We start from the raw sequence: 14,341 nt of genomic DNA, 5'->3' as shown, positions 1-14,341 counted from the left end.
CGTGCATTTCGATATTCAGAAAGTCGTCTATATATACTGCAGTTTCAATTTCGCCTTTCCGCTCTTCCGGAACGTCGCGAATTTCTCCTGGGGCAAAAGCAAACTTTTAAACGTGTTCGCTTTTCGGTAAATTTCCATCTACTACAAACGTGTCTCCATTCCTTGTAAAGGATAACTCGAATCAGCTCAGAAAAGCTCTTACATATATACATTCCAGACATAAATTCATTGTCTAGATATTTTGTGACACAAACATTTGTCTATTTTTTATAATTTATAAAATTTATTTTCTATTTTATTTTAATTTATCTAATTGGCAAATTTATAATTTGTAGTTATTGTTAAAAAAATTCAGATTTAGTTATTTTTTATTTATCATTGAGTTTCTAGTTCAAAAAAAAATTCAGATTTAGTTATAGAAATTATCAGTGGGGCGTGTAAAATTGAGCGTGCTTCTATTCAAGAAGCGAAACACTTCACATATAGGCGCAGTGACTTCTAATTGTATTAAATACACTGGGAAACTTACTACTTTGAAGTTGGCGATGTGTATTTAAATTCAATTATCAACCCTTCTTGGTTGCTCTTTGTTATATAGCCTCCTCTTCAATGTTCAACTCCAAAATTTTCGAATCAAAACTATTTTTCAACATTTTTATTGAAAAAAATTATCCAAAAAAAAAATCGAACGTAATTTACGCGAAAAGAAAAGAATTCTCCTGACAAAGTTAGTACATTTTTTTTCTCCTACAATGAAATATATAATTATAAAAAATGTCAGATAGGGAAAAATTGTGTTTTCAAATTAAATAGCTTTTTTTTATCAATATTCATGTAATGCTTGATAGAATTTGTCACAGGCATTCTCGGTGCTTTGGCATTTGAGTGGCTGATATGCAAATGTATGAATGTTTCGAGAATGTGTGGTAGGAAAATTCGCTGTGGTGATTTTCAAGGGATGGGAGCTTAAAAAAAAGGGGAGAATTTGATATGAAATAATATATATGTATATACCGATAGAGAATAGTGATGACTGCAAAGCTTTCTCTTAGTCTTCTTCGGGGGGTAGACACCTGCGGCTTGATTCCTCGCGTGCTTGAACGACAAATACACAGCTTCTCTTTTCTATATATATATATACATATATGTTTACCAAGAAAATGCTGAAAAAGCAACTCTTGGTTTTGTTTACCCATTGCGCGACTACATATACCTCAAAGCCCCTACTTCCTGCAAACAATACTTTCTGCTCTATTTCGCAAAATTTATTCTCTCGCTTTTAGATTTTACTATATATATATAGATTTCTATGTTGTTTTTGTCAGTGCACATTTCTATTTTTAAATTTTAAATTTTTTGGAAAAAGTTTTACATAATTAACTTTTTTTTTTTTGGAAATAATAACAAATTTTCTGTTCATATTTTTTTAGAATTACAATATTTGTCATTGACGTGAATAAAATGGAAAAAAAAATTAGAGAGAAAAAAATATATAAAAAGAGGCATGTTCTTTTGATGCTTGAAGAATACTTCAACTTGGTTGCTGACACAGCAAAACTTATAACAGGGTATTCTCAAGGTCGGCATTATATTGATATAATTTGCCAACGAAAAATTCGTAAATTGGACAGAAAAATGCTATTAAATATTTATTTTTATGATTTTTAAAAGACAAATAAATTTTCATACTATTTATTTAATTTAAATAAAATCTCATTCGAAGGATTAATTTTTGTAATTCTATGGATAAAAATCTTTTTTAAAAAAGGGTTGTCGAATTCATTAGTGATTTTACTAGTTGCTCTGAATGATTTGTACAATCCCCTTTTCTCTGTCAATGTATCGCGCACAAAATTTAGTGGGTTTGTCTGATTCCATCGTTTCGACAAACATGACAGACGGTATCACTAATTTCAATTCAGTTATGTTAATTACAATTGGTAATTTTGTTAATTTTTTGGATATATATATTTTTTTAAAATAATTTATATGACATTTTATAAAGATTACTTCGCGAATTTACTATATATATACACCTTCATAGAGTGTCTATTTGATGCTATTATCCAGTACAAGGGAAATTAGATTCCATTCAGTCTACTTGAATGAAATTAAGCTCAGCAGTTGTTTCAAGTTTCCATCCGGTGTGCAATAATCCTCAAGAGACATCTTTCTCTCTCTCTTTCTCGTTCACTCTCCAAAGGATCAGAAAAAAAACAAGTCTTGAAAATCTCATTGGATTTTGAGATTATCCCAAAGATTTTTGGAGGTGGGGAGGTAAATCAAGTTCTAAGGATCAGAGAAAAAGAACTAGGAGCTAAAATGGCATTTTGGCGAAATTAGTCGCAAGATGTGTCCTTTCTTTCGTTTTCTCTTATTCTCTTGTTTTTTCATTTCAACTTTCATCCTAATCGGAAGCGAAATACCAACGTGGAAAGTTAAATCCAATCTCAATTCTGGAGAGTATGTATGTAATTCAGTAAAACCATTTAGCGAATGCGTGTTCGTTCTTTTCGAAATTTTCCAAACGAAATGAGATGGTCGGGTCCACCACGCACGCAAAAGGAATAATCAAAAACCCTTCGTTAATTCCACGGCCAATTATGTCTCCCCCTCCACTCGAGTCGTCGAATTTCTGGCAGTTTTTTTTTTTTCACCTTTTGTTTTCAGTTTTACCGATTGGGGTTTAAAAAAAAAGTTCCAAGCCGAAAAAAAGGGAAATACAATAATTAATCTCGTTGCAATTGAATATTTATTTTAATCTTCGAGAAGATTATAATTAAAACAAAATATATTTTAAAATGTTGTTTGGTAAATTTTTATATATGAAATTTTAGAAGAAAATTATTCAAATTCATTTTATGTCGATGGCAAATTTTTTTTGACGTCTATGAAGGTAGAAACATGGATGGCACTGGACTAATTAACGCACCCTTTTTATGATCACGCATATTAGCTTTTCGTGCTAGTGGCATTTGCATGAACAAGGACTCTAATGACTTTCAGACGATTGGACGCCTTCACGACTTTCGAGAGTAGGTGGAAGGACATTAAAAGCACACACTACTTTTTTTGATACAATCTGTAATAATATATCACAAAATAATATTTATACCAATTTTTTTTTTAAACTAATTTGCTTTAAAATGTTTATTTCATGGGGGAAAAAAATTTAGCTCTGGGCGCCAATCTGTAATATAAGAAATGTCATTTTATTCGTGCCACAGAATTTCATTTCGTACGAAATTTTCATTTTAGGCGTAAATTATTTTCTTTTTGCACCTCTAACCTTGCTCCAATTTTCTATACCTGACTTTTTTATCGTTCACGAATTTACATGATCCTCATTATACACATCGCGCACACAAGACGTGTTAGGTTTGCGTGACACAACTGATAAGTCTATATAGTCGACATTTCAGTCTGGGATTTCACCTCTGATTTCAACCGAGTAGTTTTAAATTGAAACCCGTCACATATCTTGACAATATAATATAGTGTGGCTAATAAAAAAAAAATACAGAACATTCAATTAAATATACAAAATTAACACGGAATATATTAAGAACAAAAATACATTTAGCTGAATACAGGATTTTCGTGACATTTTAAATTCTCTATTTTACACCTTTTTATTTTGTTAGAAAAAAAAAGAATTATTTTCTTTTATTTAAAACAAGTTGTTATAGTGAAGAGTAAAATTGATGCTAATGGGATTGATTGAAAAAACACTTGCTTTCAGCGGATCTGTTTGTAAGGTGTAAATCTCGTGTGAAAAATTGTGGATATTTATTTAGGATACATTTCAGAAGGGACTGGTTTTCGCGTGCTTGCCACCCCACGAGAGCAATTTTTCTTTTCTGTCGACTCGTTTTTCACATGTACATATATATATATTTATTCCTTTTTCAATTCTTTAACAATTCAGTTGGGAAAAGTTGCTTCCTTATAATCTTAGTGTGATTCTTATTTATATACGAATCATAAACTTTGCTTTGCGTGATACATTAGAAACTATATTAAAATTAGAAAATGACAAATTTTTTTTTCCTACTTTCAGAACCGGTTGAATTCTTTTAAGCTTAATGCTTTTAGAACTGTTTTAATTCTTATAAAAGGTTTTCTACTTTTAATACTGTCTTAATACATTCAGAATTGGTTCAGCATTTTCAGCGCTGACTATAGTATTTACAGAACTCGTTCAATTTGAAAATATTTTCAATACTGATTCAGTACTAATTCCAAATTTCTACAATATGCACATAGTATTAACATTTTATATTAGCATTAACGTTGTTCTCCGCACTTGTTTTCCTTTAGCGAGACTTGTGCACTAATTTACGAAACTTGATGCTTTTAGGTGCTTTTATTGGATCTTTTTTCCCTAGGGAGGAACGCTCACCCAAGTCCTGTGGAAGAGTGTATATGTAAATGTAGCCCCTTGAGGGATATAATCCCTCCTGAAGAGGGCAAAAAGGGAAAGATGAGTACCTTGCATTCGGCATCAATACCTCTTTTATCACATGCGGAAAAAAAACCACATGAGCATCCAACTTTCTTTTGTGCTTATAATTTACTTCCGGATAAATATTTAAATCCATTGTGTATACATAAAAATTTTTAATGAAAAAATCTCAATGCACATTTGATCATTTTTTTTTTTTTGTTATTGGGTTATAATTACTAAAAATAAATTCTAGTCTGATGTTAGAAATCAGTTGAACACCGCGTTTAAATCTTTATTATTTGCTGTCATTTGTACACGTTGCAATTTAACGTGAATATGCGCTTAAGTGCGTCACTTTTGCGCTTTACGTTAATGATGGCAATTATTCTTCAACTCGAAGAATACGAAAATATATATATATATATACATACGTAAATGCCAAATAATTTGGCGTTGAGCCGCGTTATTCTCAAGACCTGATGCTGATTCATGCAATTTCTAAGAACGAATGTTGTAAATACCCATAAATGCCATGCTTGTGACTACATTTAACCATGATTTACTATTATTCCTGAAGGGTTATAGTTACTTCCTTCCTTTTTAATAGATTTTACTTCATATTCTTTAAAAAAAATTTCTACAATATTAGATTTGACTATTTTTTTGAAAATGAATTTACAAATTGAAAACAACGATTTTATAGATTGATATCCTATTTAAAGGTGATTGAATGATGAGATCCAATAAATAGCATCAGGATAGTGGAATTTCCATTATATGTGTGCCTTTCTGTGCGTACATCCCATAAACAATATCATCGAACTTTAGCCGAAAACGACCTTCCCATTAGGTGTTGTCCACTATTTATTACACAGGCTACGACACAACCATGCAAGGGGGAAATTTATTAGAATCTTCTATATATAGTGGAAAGTACACACTGAGACCCAGGAAAGTTACATCGTTTATAGTTAGCCAATCTCAAATGTGAAACTGTTAAGTGACATTTGGGGAATTTATGACAAAGCAAAATGATATCATATATATAATAAATTGACGTATAGAGATTTTTGTTTCCAGATTTAAAAAAAACTCTTCTTTAAAAACAGAAATGATTGCTTAAATCATTGGGGAATGATAATTTCTGGCGTATGCAACATTTAGATAAGCAGATAAATAAATGTCGAGTAGTGTAGGATAATAACCAAGCAAATTGTGTCGAGCACAATTTACAGCATAGCCTGTGTGTAATTACGTTCAATTGATTGCCTCAGCCAATGTACAGTGTGTCGTTGGGATGCGATCGTATATTTATATATCTAGATCGTTTCTATTTGCCTCGCTTGGAATAAATGCGTTCATTGTTCATTTAAACACATACAGAGAGAGTCTTTGAAAAATGGTCTTTGATGAATAGTATCGTTTCATTTGGAAATTATTTTCCTAAATATTTATATCCGCATACATCTATTTTCTACAAAAGTTTTAGGCAAATCTTTACTCTCTAAATTCCAATGAGTAATCAGTAAAATTTCCCCTGAAATTCAGTTTTACTTTACTGATTGAAATAGGCAAATCTGTTTTACCGATTGATGATAAAGAAGCTATTTTTATCAGTAGACTCTGTATTATCATCAATTGCTAAAACAGATTTTACTGATTCAAAATTTAGAGAGTAGTTAAATATCAAAAATAATATTGTATTAAATTTTGAAGTTAGTTTTCGTTTGATAATTTATTTGGCATTAAGTTGAAAGTGAAGATGTTTAAAACTCGATCTTATACGAATACGTGGAATTGCGAATTGTCGGTTAATGTCAATTTTCGTGAATGATGTGTGCAGCATACATATATATGTTGGAAGGTTCGTAATTACTCTGAATCAGCCTTCTGCTGGGAAAATGTCGATCGATCTTTCATATAAGGATTCGAAGCACGTTTTCCTTCCTGTGAGATTTCTCCTCTTCATTCTTGAATGTATATATATATACATTTTGAAGCCCGTGGTGAGATGAATCGATCAATTTTGGACTCACTGTTGTTTTGCAGTTAGAAGATATAACCAGAGAGAGAGAGAGGGAGCACAGGTGCTGATGTTTCAGCAAAGTAGCCCAGTTGGCGGCATATCGAATATTTTATGAGAGAAATGAACAAGTAACTTTCCCACTTTCCCCTCCATATTGTTTCCGAATCATCTTCTTACAGAAGGGAGAGTTAAAGATATTCCGACGTGATTATTATTATTATTATCTCAAATGTAGTTGGAAACTTATCCCTTTGCATCAAAGTTCTTTTCCCTCTACTGAAATGTACTAAATTTTGAAATTGAAGCTCTTCACAATAGTCAATTCACAGATGTCGGTAATGTAGAAAAACTAGAAAGTAGTTAAATCCAAATAAGAATACTTTAGGCATCTAATTTAGACGTTAGATAATAGAATGAGAACAAATTCTTGTGAATATTATTTTACAATTTGCGAAAAAGAAAGTGGGAAAGTATTTAAATTAAAATCGCATTGCTTTTGTTTTGGCCTTTTTTTTTAATTACATGTGTTGTTATGATGGGTAATCTTTTTGTTTATAAGATGCTCACGTAGAACTATGTAAATGTATTTGCAAGCCAGAGAAGTGAGTCATGTCATCAGTAATTCTCATCGACAAGAAGAGCCTTTATCAACCTTGTAATCTTTCAGTCTCTCTCGTTTATTTTTACTTCCATTTATCTGTAAATGCAATTTGATGAGTTAGTGACATTTATTTCACTATTAATCATTTCATGATAATTATCAATACAATGTGTTTCTTTAAAGAAAATTTTCTAATGTAAAATTAATTTCATAAATTAATCTAAGTGAAACAAAAATTGTTTGTTATATAATTTATTGATATTCATTTTGTCATGGTTTTGAATTTTCTCAAGGTTTGGAATTTCGTCTTCGTTATAATCAAGTTGGCAAATTTCCTCATGAGTGCTTCTAAGATCGAATGCGACAAGCTTCTCTCTCTCTCTCTTGAGACCAAATCATGGAGAAGTTGCTTTTCAAGAAGGAAGGTAGGATTTGCTTTCATTGCACACAATAATCCGCAATCAATTGAGGAGAATGAAGGGCCTTGAAACATTCAAAATCCCCAAATATATGTCATTTTGTCAATCAAATAATTGAATATATATTCCAGAAATCCTTAGTTATTTCCTGTGATAAATATGACATATTGTTTAAAAAAGTAACAAACTAATTTCCTCTAATATTGAGAACAATTTTTATTTATATTTCAAATGATTTAATGAGAGGATTATTTAATTCTTGAAATTCACGAATTTTCAATGATGTCATCGACATTTTTTTTTCCTTTTACTCAGAATTGTTTTTTTTTAATGATTAATTGCGTCTATTTTTCTTTCAATAAAATCATCTTCTCGTTTTAAAATGGAAAAAATAATAAACGCATAAAATTCTTATAAATATTAATAAGCACACGTGCTTTATCTCTCCTGTTAAAAATTAGAAATTAAATATTCTGAATAATTCGAAAACACATAATTGATTTTACGATTCTTTTTTTCTTTCTTTTTTTTTGTTACTGTGTTGCGTTTTTGGAACTGGTAATGGTGACTCTTAAGGTAAACAGTTTATCAATTAACGTAATTCACACGTCCTGCATGCATAAAAGATAAACATGACAGTGGATGCGTTAGTTGATGAGTAAACTGAAATACATCGCGGTTAAGCGAATTTCCTGTCTCTGCTTCGAATATATATGTATACGTTAATTTATACCAGCAGTCATTCACCTGATTTAAATTCGACGTGGAACAATTGTCCCTATATGGATTATTAACCCTTGAAACCCTGATTCAATTTTTTCTCTACTTCGTATTCGCTCATTGCGAATCTGAAGTCAAAATTCAAAATGGCGGATCCAATATGGCGGATGTTTTTTACAATTGATCAGATTTGATGGAAATTTTTTACCTCGGGGGTTTTTGGGGTCGCTGATTACGAATTCGATGTTAGTTTTTCAAAATTTACATAAGAGAGAAGAAAAAAAAAGATTTTGAAAAACTAAAAGATGAAAATTCAAGATTTAAATCCTTTTTTAAAGTTAACGAATAATGAAAACATTTTTGTGATTCAAATGATTTTCTCACAACAAAAGATACCACAGAAATGTTGTAAAAAGTAATGTTTGGTGTAATTTTCTTAAGGTACAGAGTACGCCCTATTGTGAATGGTTTTCGGTAGGGAATGGATGCTTGTAGCTGAGTTTAATTTATTTGTTGTCGTTATTACGTCGAGATTAAACGGACCACGACGAGTGTTTGGAGGGTCCGGTGAACCGAAACTCAACAGGGAACTTTAACTTTAGGTTTAATTAAAAAAAAAAAAAAAAATAGGAGGAAGAAATTCCCGATCATTGTGTTTTTAGTCCCGCCTTCAATCCGAATTTGAAACCCTTTTCTAAAAGGCATTTATATATATATATATACATACACTTGGTAGGATTATTGCAATCAACTGGAAATGTTTTCCAACTTGTCTCTAATTCATTTTCACTTCGTGTGTGTGTGTTTGGAGAGAAGAAAAAGAAAAGTGGAGGCTGTACTCTATCGATCTTGTTTGAGAAAATTAATCGTCCGCTGGTTTGATGATTATACCACAGATGCGATGGAGGTGTGGGGAAAAAAAAGAGAGTGATATACTCAATAGATACACATGTGATACTGTTAGTAAAAGGTGATGGTGCAGCAGTAAAACTTTTCTCTCTTTTTCACGTTCAAGGAAACTCATCGAACACACGTGTTCGCGGGAACGCAATCCACTTTAGGATATATATATATATATATTTCTTGTGTGTCGAGCCGAAGAAGATCACCTAACAAGGTGACCGCAATCTTAAGTACAACTTCCAATTAGCAATGACCTGATCCTGTCCAATTCTTCGATTGCGGATACAATTCAATTTCAAGAGGTGAAAAAGGAATTTGCGAACAAAGAAAAAATTTTAGAATTAAATAATATTTTTTCTTCCCTTGGTGTGAAATTTACAAATTTCTCTCCATTTATTTTTTTTCCCCTTTAGTTAATGGAGTAAACACAGAGAAAAATTTCTCTTATTTTTCGTTTGGAGATATTTGTCGTTGACAAATTATGGAATGTAATTATGCAAATTTCATTAGATACAAAGGTTTATGGAAATGGTGATTAATGCAATTTTGTATAATTAATTAATTTATCATTCAGAAGAGCAGTATTGATGATCAGATACATTTTTTTGAAATTGTATACCTCGAATAGATTTAGTACAAATAGAGGATCAATTTTCTAATCATAGAAATTTAGAATCGATAAAATTGGAATTATTCAACTTTGAAGTAATTTTTTCAGAATCATGGAAACGGAAGTAGGATCGAATAGTCACCCTATAGGAGAATTTTATTCAATTAAAACCTCGAGGCTCTTAGGCATCCTAGTATCTAGTATTACAAACGAGCGTGACACAAAGTGAATTAATTAAGGGGAGTCCGAGGTACGACTTTGGTCTCTGTGTGAAACTTAGGTGTGATATATTCTACATATTGGGACACAACATTGCTGGACGAAATCCGATTTCAACAGACGGAAGTAATTCGCAAACTGCTTAATTACTGCGAACTTGTCACTATATAGTAGTGGCAAATCGTTTCAATTATTTTTAAAGAAATGAATATTACATCTTTAAGGACCTTTACGAACATAAGTGATTCATAAGGAATTTTTTTTTGATAGATTGTGAATTCCTTTGAGGAAAATTAAATTTCCACCAGGACGACTTTTTTTGCTTCAAAGGAATGTAAAAAGAAAGTGAATAAGATACTTTTGACTGACAAAACCATAAGGGCAACTGTGATTCCACCCTCAACTGTTATCATTTCAACCACAGTTCATGGAACGATTAAAACTTTTCTAACGTTTCCGCTCAGTTCGTCATTTGTCGTGGCATTTTTAACTCGAGACGAGGCCTTTTTCTCTTAAGTGAAAATTTTCATCGTAGCTTTAGATATATGCAAAGTGAATTTTCCTCTATTTTTGATTGTAATTATATAGAAAACACAAAAAAATCAGTACCACAGGTTGAGGAATTTTAATTTTAATTTCAAACAGCCATGGAAAAGGGTTTGAAATTCCAACGAAATTAATTTCGAATGCCATCAAAATGTAATGTTAAAGTCGATTGTGTCAAAAGCAGTGGTTTATGGAGTGAAGGATTCGAAATATACGCATATCGAAGGGTGTTGGATGACGAGCATGAGAGGGATGAGCCATAGGAGTTACTGCGGTTCGCCACAGACCTAGTGTTAGGCAGTTCGTGTTGTGGTCTCGTTTTGCGAAAAGTTTGGCCCAGGGGGAGAGGCCCAGGAATTAACGATGCGATCGTGTAAATGTGGCTTGAGTTACCAAATTTATCGTGCTCGTCAGTTATACGTTCATTTGAACTGGTATCCATGAAAATTGGATATTAAATAACGAGTTTATCCCTCTCATTAGACTTTTGCTGCTAGTATTATATTAATCACAAAAATCGAAATATAATCAAAATTCTAAGCCGTTATTGATATTAATATTATACCGAATAAGGGGTCATTGAAACGTTTCGGAAATGAAACGCAATTCAATGTACCGGGACGATATTAAAGAAGACCTTTTTACATTTCCTATACATATAAAGCTGTTGGCCTTATCGGGGTAAGAAAAGGATCGTTCGAAATCATTCAACTATAAGGGAATAATAAGGCTTTCAATTCAACTTTGAAGGGATTTGGCCATTTCATATCAGGCGTGTCTGAGAGTTGCAACTTTTCTTTTTTTCAATGAATAATATCCATTTTTATGGCCCTTCTTTTAAAGACGACTTTTTCGACTCAACCCCAAGATGGAAAACTTGTTTAATGGGGAAATAATAAGAGGGTGTGCAACTTTGGTGATATTTACAGCTCACCTCATTGGCAAATAAAGAGTTTTTTTTAATGAGATACTTAATCGGTGTTTATTTAAAATTTCTCATTTTTTTTTGAAAATATAGAAAATTACAGCAAATAAATATTCTATTTAGAAAATAAGGTGGGAATAATAATGCAATTATAGATTGATGAGTCAGAGAGAAAGAAAAGATAGTGGTGAAAAAAGAGTCTACCCTTTGGCATTGTTGCAGTGTCTGATTACAGACTCCAGTGTTGTCGCCAACGAATAGCCTCAGGGTCTGCGTCTAGTTAGGATACAATCTCTTTTTCTAGTTTCTTTCAAAAATTTTCTTTCTCAAGCTGAGGATATTATTGATCAAAGTCAATTTTTAGATTTTGAAAGTGATTTCATATGTCAGATTGGAAACTTGCAAAAGTCACGAAGCTTGTCAAATAATATCGGAAGCATGTCTTGTTGAGAAACAAATCTTCGATTTTGAGAGAGTGTTTAGGAGGCAACAAGGGTTGTCTTGAAGATGATGGTTCTCAGAGATTTACTACGGAAGATTGTTACACTGTGATGAGAGTACCTTTTCACTCTGAAACAGTAGTAGTAGTAGTAGTAGTAGTAGTAGTAGTAGTAGAAGAAGAAGAAGAACAGGGAAGGGAAACACGAGACGCAGGAACTTCTAAAATCAATTAGCAGCCCCTTAGGCACAGGGGTTTGGGTATGCTCGAAGAACTGAGAGGGCGATAAGAAGGGGACGACGTTTATCCCAATATAGAGGAACTGGCGGAACAATCACGCTGTTTCTGTGACTATATACGATCTCTTGCAGTGTCTACACGATCTCTATATATATACCTATATTTCTTATCAACCCTTCCGATCCTGCTCTATTGCCCCCGGCATTATGAGATTATCATAAAATGATTTAAACGTCCTTATGGTGAATAAGTGACGCTAGCTATTTTCTTCTCTTTTAAACAGCCTTTTCTTGTCCTAAAATCCTTCTTCTTCTTCTTCTTCTTTTGGTTCTTCCTTCTTTTGGTACATTTTGATTCCAAAAGAATTTCTGTCTTTCTGTTTTGATTCCTCTTAAGTCATGATTTTTCAATCCAAAAAGATTGTTGGTGCACTTTTGTCATGTCAAATGGAAGAAGTATTATAAATTCTCCCTTCATGCAATGCTTTTCTATGGCAAACCCTTTTATTCTCCTCTGATGTTTTCAGGACAAAAAGATAGGTCCGTCCTTGCTCGTTGCTTTTCAAATGGACCGAAGGGAAAGAAAACGTTCCATCAATATAATTCGAGGGAGTTTCATTCATTACTTATTGATCATTAGGATCATTAATTTCGCCAGTTTCCTCTTCCTTTGAATTCGTTTCAGTTACTTCGAGTCAATTTACCTCCATTATAATTTTATGAATTATTTTTTATTTCCATTTCTATATCTGAAATTTTAATCATAGGGAATGGTTCTACATTTTTAAGAAGAATCTAAAAATTCAAAATTAAATTTATCTGATATTCCTTCCTGTTTGGAAAGTGGATTTGATTTTATTTTACCGAAAGTGTGGAAAGTAAATAAAGAAATAGTTGCTTTGAAAAGCTAAAGGTAAATGGTTAAAAAAAAAGGTGTTCTAAAAGGCCCATGGGGCAAATTTCCGATTTATTCAAACCGCCAAATACTTGGATCCCATAAAGAGAATGAATGGGTTTGTGGTGGTTGCACCAATGCTCTAGAGCGTTGCTTTTAGGGGGTTCATGAAATACGCGCTTTTACCCTCTCTCTCTCTCTCTCTCTCTCTCTCTCTCTCTCTCTCTCTCTCTCTCTCTCTCTCTCTCTCTCTCTCTTTCACGTTTAGCTCCTCTTATCCCTTCCATCTTCTCTTTTTCCTCCATTTTGAATGCCTATATTTTTGTCCTTCTCTTTCCCATTGGATTTCCACTTTTACTCCCCTCGACACTCGAAACTCCCCCACCGTAGGGTGGCCAGCGCTATTACCATGAATTTACATAGTCTCACTCCAAACTCCGAACATATTGCATGGCTTTGATTTATGCGAAATATTTGCTAAATATTCCGTTTAATCTCCGTCACATGGAATCCAGAGAAACAAACGCCATGATGCTATTTTCTTTGTCAGAATAGAGGATTTCCTATACGAGGAATATGAAAAATTACAATCTGAATGTTAATTAGCGTTTCCTAAAATTAAATAATAGTTTTAATTTTATTTCATTTGTTTTTCTTTACTTCTAAATTAGAAGTTACATATATATATATATACGAAGGGTTGTGGTGAAACGTGACCCAGAGCTCAGGGGTGTTTGGAGGTTGTGTGTAGGATTCTATGACTGCGGCCTAGATTGTATTTGGCTTCCTTCTGCTCCGAAGCTTCAACTCAGAGAGATGTGAGTAACGTATTTCCTAGAGAAGCCCAATCAGTCCAACATTGGTTCTATCACTCTTGGCGCATTTCAAAGGAGGGGAAAAAAAATAAAACTATTTTTAAAATGAAACTGCTTTCCAAGAATTATATTTTTATGATAAAAATTCCATATAAACACTTATCAATTCTAAATGTCTTTTATGATGGCCTGGAAAGTAATCATTCACTCGATTCATATATATATACGAACAAACTGACATTATTCCGAGATTTTCAGGATGTTTTTCGAGATACATTCACATAAATCAAAATGCCGAGGCCATTTCCGCTTTTTCCAATTCACTCATCCATTTTTCGTTCTTTCTTTATATCTAATATATATATTTTTGTTTCATTTCCCACTTGACGCATTCATACGCCATTCTTTGCTGGTAATAAACGTGGACCATTTGCATAGAGGTTCTCGGGACGAAATAAAATGTTACCTCCACCCTTTCGTTATAAGCCGCCCTTAGGGATTCGTGATTCTCTGGATTTATGTTTATGTATATCCGTG

At 32.6% G+C, this 14,341-nt stretch overlaps 1 protein-coding gene across 2 annotated transcripts in view; it reads left to right on the top strand.

Annotated features, from left to right (window-relative positions):
- The window catches only part of LOC127278465 (uncharacterized), a 92,615-nt gene that overhangs the window by 50,169 nt on the left and 28,105 nt on the right, over positions 1-14,341 (top strand). The gene's annotated exons all lie outside the window — the stretch shown is intronic.

This window comes from Leptopilina boulardi, unplaced genomic scaffold (assembly GCF_019393585.1).
Source record: "Leptopilina boulardi isolate dan_hultmark-lab unplaced genomic scaffold, ZJU_Lbou_2.1 LbouV2_202, whole genome shotgun sequence".
NCBI classification, from domain to species: Eukaryota; Metazoa; Arthropoda; class Insecta; order Hymenoptera; family Figitidae; genus Leptopilina; species Leptopilina boulardi.
The sequence above is the reverse complement of the archived record's forward strand: the minus strand, read 5'-3'. Positions and strand labels throughout refer to the sequence as shown.